This window comes from Tachyglossus aculeatus, chromosome 15 (assembly GCF_015852505.1).
Source record: "Tachyglossus aculeatus isolate mTacAcu1 chromosome 15, mTacAcu1.pri, whole genome shotgun sequence".
Taxonomy (NCBI): domain Eukaryota; kingdom Metazoa; phylum Chordata; class Mammalia; order Monotremata; family Tachyglossidae; genus Tachyglossus; species Tachyglossus aculeatus.
Genome location: NC_052080.1, coordinates 8,486,672 through 8,496,899, shown reverse-complemented (window position 1 = coordinate 8,496,899; position 10,228 = coordinate 8,486,672). Strand labels below are relative to the sequence as shown.

Below are 10,228 nucleotides of genomic sequence, written 5' to 3'. Positions count from 1 at the left end.
ATAAGGATAATTGCTTTAGAAGGATTCCTGCCACTTTGATCGGGTAATGATAATCATCATCCTATCAGAAGATAAAATAGAATGAGCAGAATTTATGTGTGTGTGCGTGTGTGCGTGCGTGCACGCGTGTGCATTTGATTTTGATTTAACACATACTCTGCTTCTGATTCACACAAATACTGCCCAGGAAATACGTAGCTGTTTAGGAAAATAAGATTATGGAGCAATTTTCAAAGAACTCGTGTGCCTTAACAGCTTTAAATATTCTGTCATAATAGAAGAGCATAATAAAGTACACATTCTCTGCTTGAATATTGCACCATGTAGAGTGGCATAATTAGGATCGCCTTTTCATCCTGCAATATTTATAATAACTTGTACAAATACTCCTACCGCAAGTTATTTTTAATAATACGGATTTAAAAAGAGAAGCCCAGGGTTTGTGAAAGGGAAAAAGGTGGATCAGGCAGGACAAATGGGAGATGGTTTATAATCTGTGATACAGGAATTCAGACACTCTAGACTGATGCTCAGAAAACAATCGTATTCTTGAATGGCCCATATTGCAGGCAGCCAGGACTTGTAATATTGTATAAATGCTGGTTATAATCTACTCCAGGTTAATAGTAATAGAGAGATGCATTGATTCAGAGGAAGGGTGTAGTCTCACTAGCAGGAATAGTTGACTAGAAGCCCACAGGTGGCCCTGATAGGACTATCTTCAGAGATCAAGAGGGAAGGAGAGAGATGTGAAGAAAACTGGTCCTTGACAGCATGGGATTTGCCCTCAGTTGGATATACAGTAGGCATCTCATAGGTTTAATGGTAGATATAAGAGTTTTCATCTGGTGACTCGCATTGCAAAAGAGGCCCAGGTGAAGAGATTGTAAAAGATTCCTGCTTTAAGACTTAAATATCCTGAATTTCTTACTTTGAAGGAAGGGAGGGAAGGACGGATTTACCGCCTTGCTTTGATTCTTTCAGATACTGGACCTTCCTACCTTTTTGGATAGGATGAGTTGAAACCTACGGGAAATTCCAGTGTCAGAGATTGCCCTCTCTCACTGTCTCTTTTTGCCTCTTTGTCCCTGCCTTTTGCCCATTATTACTGTGCATTTCTCCCTCCCTCCAGTTTTCTTGTTTGTCTTTCCTTCCACTTCTGAGTTTCTGTTTTCTCTGTCCCCATCTTTCCCACCCTCTCTCTTGTTTCTGCTATGCTGTCAATGGAGACTTCACCTGTCATCTCCATAATAATACCTTGGTTTTCATATAGTGGCTGTGTCCCAAAATCTTCTCAAATTGCATATCTCATTTTTGCCCCCCCCCCCAACAACCCTGTAAGGAAGGTGAAAAGGCAAGTATTGGTATCCCCATTTTACAGATGAGGAAATGTCTTGTCTCCGGTCACACAGTGAGGAATCGAACCCAGATCTTCTGGAGCTTTTCCACTACATGACACTGCCTCCCCTTAAAGGTCTTTGAAACCTTTTTATTAGAGAAGGAATGGAGAATATTGACTTGAAAAGGGAGAAATTTGCTTCACATAATCTATCTCCTGCTTTTGTTACTTTACCCTACGGTTTTCAAGGTTTCGGGTTGATAAAGATAAATTTTCTTTATTTGGACAAATCCCCTTTTCATTTCACCACCTCTCACTTTTAAGGCCTTTTCATTGAGAAAGAATAGAGAATATTGTTGTGCCATGTAAACTGTTTGTGTCATGAAAAGAAAAAATGGTCTACGCTACTTCTCTTTCCTACAGTGTCCAAAGCCTGCAAAGGGAATACGTAGACTGTGAATGTGAGCCCGTTGTTGGGTAGGGACCGTCTCTATTTGTTGCTAACTTGTACTTCGCAAGTGCTTAATACAGTGCTCTGCACGCAGTAAGTGCTCAATGAATGCGATTGAATGAATGAATGAATGAATGAATAACTTCTTCCTGCCTCAGTTACCTAATCTGTAAAATAGGGAATCAAGGCTTGGACACAAATACCATTGAAAAAAGTGGCAGAACTGGGGCTAGAACCACCCAGTTAGTAGTCCTTTGCTCTTCCCACTGGGCCACATTGCTCCTCCACTTTGAATCAATAGAAAGGTGACTCAAGTGCTACCTGTCAGTGGTTTTCAGTGGTCTTCCTTAAAGGGGCAAGGCTTCCTTACCCAGAACAAGCTTTTAAAATCCGTAAGGAGGTGAGAGATCGGAAAGCAGGTCCAGCTGATCTGGAGTATATTAGAATGGAAATGGATGGTACAGTACAGGCTAAAAGAGAAAGATCTGACTGAAGAGGGAGAGAAGGCGTTGTTAAAAATAATTCAAGATCCTTTGGCAAGCAGATGGCTTGCTCGAAGTCTCTGGGAGAAAGACGCTTTAAAATTCCAAGTTGTTGAAGTGGTATCTTGTACTGCCAATATGCCTCATTCTCCAGGGGCTGAGCTGAGGTGCAGCTGTATTATTCGATTCATGTTTCCAATGTGTGTGGTGGTTTTAAAGCCCTCGTGTACCAATAATTGGCCATGTTTCATTTTACAGTGGGGAACCAGGGTTAAGAATTCACCAATGATATAAGTGATCATTAATAAAAATACTCTTGAGAGAAATAGACTGCATAACAATTCCCAACCATATGATCCATTTTGCAAATGTTTGTTTATATCCCCATTTTAGTTCTTTAATTTAAGACTTCAATTTTCTAGCCCTTCAAAAGATAATGAAACGCACCTGTTAGGAAATGAAAGGCCCCAGTGAGAATTTGGCAATCCATTAGGAATTGCAATATGTATGGATTACCCTGTAAATCTCAATTATTGACACTCATGAGAGATTATTTCCATTTATTTTGTTTTATTGGGTAATATTTTGTGCTGCAGGCTGAGGTACCATTATTAAGTTCTACCTGTTCTAAAGCCATAGCCTGATTTAGATAGTTTATTTTGTAAAGCACTACCATTTTGGGTCCACCTCTCTATGTAGCCAGTGTTAATTGGAATTTATTTTTCCACCAAGATCTTACAGTACGGAAAAGATATGTTTCTAATCTAGTGCTACAAAGGAGCTGTTTGGAATGTGAGCATCGTTTCATGTCAAGTATTTAAAATAAATCTACTTTACTTCTTAGTTGCTCTGTGGATCATTTGGAACTGAAATGAATTTGGGGGTTAAAATGAAATCTTAACGTTTTAGAAATTGCTGCTCTATTTGTGTTCTAAAAAATTTATTTGGAAAAATGATGACTAAGTGGTCTGAACTCATAGAAGGCAGAAACTGTTTATTGACTTGTTTGGCTAGCACCTCAAAAAGCGTCACCGAGGGATAGACTCTTTCATGCTTTTGATGATAGTGGTATTGGTTTATAACCAACCCTAACCATAAGCCCGTGTTCATTTCTCCCCCTCTACCAATGAATTCAGTAGCAAAGTCAGCTCTGAGTTGGAATCGATTTTCATAACTAAGCAAGTGCTTTATTGTCAGGAGGAATCTATGGTTCTGCAGCCCTTGGGGTTGGGATTTTTGCCTGAGATTATACCTTAGGGTGTGCCTTGCCATCTTCAGTTTCCTGAACCCTTTTTTACAAACAGCGGTGTGCATTGTGTGTAGTAGAGGCAAGGGACGTGGCAATCCCATTCAGTCCTTTACCACATGTGCACTCCAAGACTCTCTTGCTTCTCTCTGTACCCAAGAGAGAGAAGCTACAGACAATGCAGGATTTTCCTTTTTGTGTACTTCTATTCTCTTATGCCCACAATTCCCCTGTAAACAACCCCTCCCCCCCCCCCACCCAATTCCATCTCTTGCTCGGTAAATTCAGTTGTCAATGTTTTAATTTTCTGAAATAGGTAAAACCATCAATAATTTTATAATACCTATTTTTCCTGCGATTTCTGGTTTGTACATATTTATTACTCTATTTATTTATTTTACTTGTACATATCTATTCTGTTTTATTTTGTTAGTATGTTTGGTTTTGTCTATATGTCTATATGTCTGTATGTCTTTTAGACTGTGAGCCCACTGTTGGGTAGGGACTGTCTCTATATGTTGCCAATTTGTACTTCCCAAACGCTTAGTACAGTGCTGTGCACATAGTAAGCGCTCAATAAATATGATTGATTGATTGATTGATTGATTGATTCTCTGGCTCCCCCTTTTAGACTGTGAGCCCACTGTTGGGTAGGGACTGTCTCTATATGTTGCCAACTTGTACTTCCCAAGCGCTTAGTACAGTGCTCTGCACACAGTAAGTGCTCAATAAATACAATTGATGATGATAATGGATCCCCTAATACAGTTTAGGGAGAAAGAATGAAAAGAGCCTGTGGAGTCCCCTCTTTGGTTTTATCATTTAAGGTGAATGGAAACCTCCCCAAATGATAATGTGATAATGATCTCAAAACAGGGGGAACGGCAGTCTCTCTGATGCTGGGCGTTAGAAGTAGGTACCTGAATCTTGAGAACTATAGATATAATTTAAGTTGTTATAAGTTTTGGGCAGCTAGAGGAAGAGGGGGAATAGGAGAGGAAAAATAGTGTGGCAAGGAATTCAGAGAGGCTCAAAGCAGTAAATTTGTCACACAGTGGTAGGAATAAAAGAAGATATGAAGAAGAAATCTCAGCAGGAAAAACAAGTCTATTTTGGGTAACAAAACATACTGAGACCTGAATATCAGATAGGAGCACTCACAGTTCTTATGGGGGTAAACAATCTGCTTTGCACAGCGTGGCCACTCCAATACTGTTGAATGACAGGCTGTGCTTTCCTCTTCCAGTGGTATTCCAAGTCTTTCCCTGGCTATTTAGAAGAGGTGATTTCTTTTGGATCCCCACCCCTCTGTTTTAACAAACAACATCCATGAATTTCCAAACATTTATTGAGCATCTGTTCAGGCCAGAACACTCTTCTAAGTGATTGACAGAGTCCAGGAGAGTTGCAAGACATGATTCCTGCTCTCAAGGAGCTTACACTGCAAGGCACTCATCTGGTGACTTTTACATAATGGGAAAATTCTCATCATTCTTGCATCTTTTGCTTTCTCTACTGTTTCCAAATGTTTTGAGCTGAAGGAGGAAGGATTTGATCTTCACTGGGCTCAACAAAGTTCCAGCCAATGTGCCCAAGGCAGAAGATGCAGTGAAGCAGAGATCCTGTGTCGGGGGCAGAGGGAACAGGAAGAGGAGGACAGGGAGCAGAGATGGGAGAGAAGTCTAAGTCTCCAGTAGTTCTGGATCACCTTAAAGAGAAAGATCATCACAGGCACCGAGAAACAGAGAGTACTCTTAGCCCAAAATGACAATGGGGGAAACAACGACCCACTGTTTTGTAATAGAGTTGGTCTAATGTATCAGGTCTAGTGCTTCATCCAGTGCTTGGTGCATAAAAAGTGCTTAGCAAATGCCACAATGTTTAATATTATTAGTAATGGAAAACTGTTATTGTTCAGACTGGATTTCTTCTTTTTCTCCCTTTTCCAAGCAGTCCTTATCTGCAATTTAACTCGACAGTTCTTATATTTATGTTCTTGCCCAGTGCTGTCCAGTCTTTTGAAAACTCTGTATGTGTCAGAGTCTTAGACTGTAACTTTCTAGACAACAGGGGCCAAGCTTTCTAAGGGGCCTAGCCAGCATCATGCATGGAGAAGAGTTTAATAAATGCAGTTGGATAAGGATCTTGCACGTCCTTTAGGGAACATTGACTGTGAGCTCAGTTCTGTCTGACAATTCAGATGAACCTCACTAGTTACCTGGACCTCACTCTAGTCCCTATTTCTCTTATTTTCACTCTCTCTCTGAGGTGCTAGCTATACAGGCAGAAGGATAGTCAATAGACAGTGATCCCCCTTTAGTCTTCTTCCTCTTGGTTGACAGCAGCAAGATTCAAAAGGTCTACCTAGTTGTGTAACACAACCTCTTTCAAAGTTTTGCTTATTCCTGTTCAGTTTTTGTGCGGTGAGGGGAAAAATAAAAACATAACCTAAGATGGTAAGTAGATTAATTTGATCTTCTTCTTGGAAATGGGGAACATAAAGATTCTTTCTTTTCTAGTTTCACCAGAAAGAAAAAAAATAGAGAGCGGAACCAGTGAATTGTTTTACAGCTTTTTAAAATGTTGTACCGGTCTGAAGCACACATGCTATATTAATATTTCCCCCATTCTATTAAATAAATCAGAACAAACCTGCAGCCTAAAAAGAATCAGGCAGAGGGCCCAAAAGGAAAAATTAATTAATTTTGTCTCACTTGCCTATTACTTTTAAAATAAAAAGATTTTTAAGAAGTCCAGTGTTAATGGGGAAGCTTTATGCTGGTTCTCCCCAGCATAAAGTAAAGGGGAAAATGATAACTGTGTTGACAGGTCACCAGAATGACTTTGTCGAATGTATTTCAAGTCTCTTCAATACCATTGGAAATTGTCCCTGAAAATTATTGGGAAGAGATTGTGAAATTTACATGATAAATTTTGTTCAGAGTATTGCTCTTCCCAAGAGCTAGCATTTCAGCCACTAAATTGGCCAAGTCACAAGGAATTTATCCCAACCCCTTCTCCTCCTGCACCATTGCGAAGGATTTTAAGACTTTTATTCCCTCCTTTCTCCACAGTCTCTTTGTTCTGAGCTTTTCTCTCTGTCTCTGTGTGTCTTTCTACCTCTGTGAGCCTCTGTTGGCTCCAATCGTCTCGTGCAGGCAGATTGACTCTGACCTTTCTCAATAAGGCTTCTTTGGAGGAGGGAGGAGTACTCAGTTTCTCTTCATTTTCTCCCCACATAATAGATAGTTTCTGTCATTGTCTCTCTATCTCGTAACACAAGGGGACCAGCCTTTTGGAATCATCTCAATAAAATACAACTCAGTGGTGCTGCTTCTTAGCTGATCAGGCTCTGTTAAGATTTGTCAGCCCAAATTGATTGGCCTCGGGGGCTGCAGTCATTTTTGAAAAAAAATAGAGCACACCTTTATTGGTCCTCATGGGGTCCTGAAATTAATTGCAGCTGAAATTAGGCTTTTATAAAGATCTGGTAATGAAAATTGAAGATGTCCATTTGCTTTTTCTTCATGGGTGAACAAGTCAAATACTGTTTCTCCTCTGTGACTGGGAGCTTTGTGTTTGTGCAAGTGAGAATGGGCATTTTCCCTTTGACGATATACTCCTGTGCTCTTACCTTCTTTAAAGGAAAGTTTGCATTCGGACCAGTGCCTCTAGGCCAACGTCGGGGCGGTTTGAGGAAAGGAAGACGTTCACAACAATGTGTATGGGGGCCAAAATCCACTGGAACTTTTCTTCCATGCAGCTGTACAGCTGTTCAAGTGTCTGAGTGAGTTCAACAGCTTGATACTTGTTCAAGTATAAGCAGCATGTCTCAGTGGAAAGAGCCCGGGCTTTGGAGTCAGAGGTCATGGGTTCGAATCCCAGCTCTGCCAATTGTCAGCTGTGTGACCTTGGGCAAGTCACTTAGCTTCTCAGTGCCTCAGTGACCTCATCTGTAAAATGGGAATTAAGACTGTGAGCCCCACAAGGGACAATCTGATCACCTTGTATCCTCCCCAGCACTTAGAACAGTGCTTTGCACATAGTAAGCACTTAACAAATGCCATCATCATCATCATCATCTGAGTGAGACCCAAATTGTGCTACTATTACATTTCTAGACCATAAGCTTCTTGTAGAAAGGGGTTGCGCTTACCAACTCTGTTGCACTGTAATTTCCCAAGCAATTAGTGTGGTTCTCTGCACACAGTAAACAGTCAATAAATATCATTGATTGATAAGGTGCTTTGGGCTCTGGACAGTTTAGCAGAGGGTCCCCCTGTAGCTGAGAGTAGCATCTACTAAAGAGTCCTTAAACATGCAACTCAGAAGGAACTCTCTAGATAGGTGAAGTGTAAGGTAGATTCCTTCAGTGCGATATTTTCTTAAAGTGTTGTGCACAGGTTGTGCTGCTAAAACACTGTGCTAATTTTCATAGATGTCCCCAGAAGCCAGGGCAGCAGCTAAGATTGAATAAACATAACAAATAAAAATTAGCTTTCATTTTTCATCTTTCATTTATCAGTCTTTGAGCAGTTTATGCACATGAATTAATTTCCTTAGCACCCACCAGTGAGAGTGGGTAAGATGATCTTCCTCCTCATTTTTGGATGCTGAATAGACTAGTAAAGAAAAGCAGTCATCTCAGTTTTCCACACAAATCAGGACAATACGGGGGCAGAGCATGGTGGTTCTGAGGTTCAGATTTTCATTCTAATTAGAATAATTATGGTATTTAAGTACTTACTATGTACTAAACGCTATGCTAAGCCCTGGGGTAGAGTCACAATAATTTAGAACAGATGTGCTCCCCATTTAAGAGAAGGAGAATAGATATTTAATTCCCATTTTCCTGATGAAGAAACTGAGGCAAAGGGAAGGTTTTTTTTTATGATATTTAAGTGCTCAATCCCCTCTCAGGGTCACACCTGGAGAGTTTCCAGTACTTTACCAGTTTTGGCTATGGGAGGGAGAGTCAAGCAGAGGCCTGTCCATTCCATTCCTAGCTTGGGCAATGGCTAGCGAGTGAAAGGCAATCTGCTACAAATCAAAATTCACCCGTGCTGGGCAGCAGCTGCATGGGAGACAGTCGAGGGCAGAAACTCAAATTTACTGCACTTAAGATGGCAATGGTAAACCACCTCTATATTTTGACCAAGAAAACTCTATGGATACACTACCGGAACGATTGTAGATGGAGAGCGGGGTGTTTTGGAAGAGATGTGTCCGTGGTGCCGCTATGGGTCGGAAACGACTCGATGGCATAAGACAAGACAGGCGCCAGTCACCGAACTAAGCACTGGGTTAGATAGAAGAGCGTGGCTCAGTGGAAAGAGCATGAGCTTTGGAATCATAGGTCCTGGGTTCTAATCCCGGCTCCGCCACTTGTCAACTGTGTGACTATGGGCAAGTCACTTAACTTCTCTGTGCCTCAGTTACCTCATCTGTAAAATGGGGATTAAGACTGTGAGCCCCACGTGGGACAACCTGTTCACGTTGTAACCTCCCCAGCGCTTAGAACAGTGCTTTGCACATAGTAGGCACTTAATAAATGCTATTAAAAAAAATTGGGACACAGTCCATGTCCCACACGGGGCTCACGGTCTTAATCCCATTTTACAGATGAGATAACAGAGAAGTAAAGTGACTTGCCCAAGGTCACCCAGCTGACGAGAGGTAGTGCTGGTATTGGAACCCAGATCTCCTGACTCCCGGCTTTTTCCTCTGGACCACACTGCTTGCCCAAGGTCACTCAGTAGGCAAGTTTCAGAGATAGGATTCTAGTATCTGGACACTAATTTAGTGGAAGGCTAGAGCGACCCACTGAGCTGAAAGACATGGGCTCACAAATTATTTTCCTGGCTTCAGAAAGTGAGATGCTGAGGCCGGTCTGTTGTCTGTCTTTCCCCTACCTCTAGCCATGGGTCCCTGGGATCCGAGCTGAGCTGGTGAGCTGGGACACGCTGTTGGATATCATTAGGGCTCTTCTCCCCCTTCTCTCCCTCCAGCCCCCTTCCCCCCAAAATAGGTCAACTCCAGAAACTGTTCCTAAGGTTCTTCACTGCTTGAAGAAGCCCAGAGCAGGTGGGGGTGAAAAAAGATGACTGGAGCCGACCAATCCATTTGCTTTAAATATTGCTTTCTCTTAGGATGCTGACTTCAGGGAGTTAATGGCGCCTTACTGTGACCAGTGTAAATTTGGTGTTTCCAAATTTAAAATCCACTGTTCCCTGCTGGCAAGATGAAGTAGAAAATTGTGGCAGCATCTTGACTCCTGAAGCAAACCACCCAACTCTGCAAATGAAATTCAGATAATTCAGGCAGCAAGTAGGGTTATTCTTGGATGATCTATGTAATTGCCATAATCCTTTGCTTTATATAGCCAGCAGAGCCCTGCCTTCCAAGGGAAATCATTCAAACCTGACCGTCCAGAGAGAGGATGGTTTAGGGGTCCTGTTATCCCGAAGCATTCTGCCTTTGCGTTTGGCTGGCTGGGGTTCTGTTTTCAAATATTCTGTGGGATTAAATGTCATAATCTGGGTGTAGTTATGGCCCCCAAAAACCAATATTAGAATTAGTTATCATTTGCCACTTTCTGAATTCTTCAGAAAAGGGGAGTATATGACTGCAAATTCTTAGTATTTTTTTTTAAAGAAAACAATAGATTGCTGGTACTTGAATTGTATTGGCTAGAGGTTTTAGTGGCTTAA

At 41.4% G+C, this 10,228-nt stretch overlaps 1 non-coding gene across 1 annotated transcript; it reads left to right on the top strand.

Moving 5' to 3' along the window:
• The first annotated feature begins 8,428 nt into the window (after positions 1–8,428).
• Positions 8,429–8,566, top strand: LOC119937885. Its single transcript, XR_005454256.1, has one exon. It is a non-coding gene; the product is annotated as a small nucleolar RNA SNORA7 (small nucleolar RNA).
• The last annotated feature ends 1,662 nt before the right edge of the window (positions 8,567–10,228 follow it).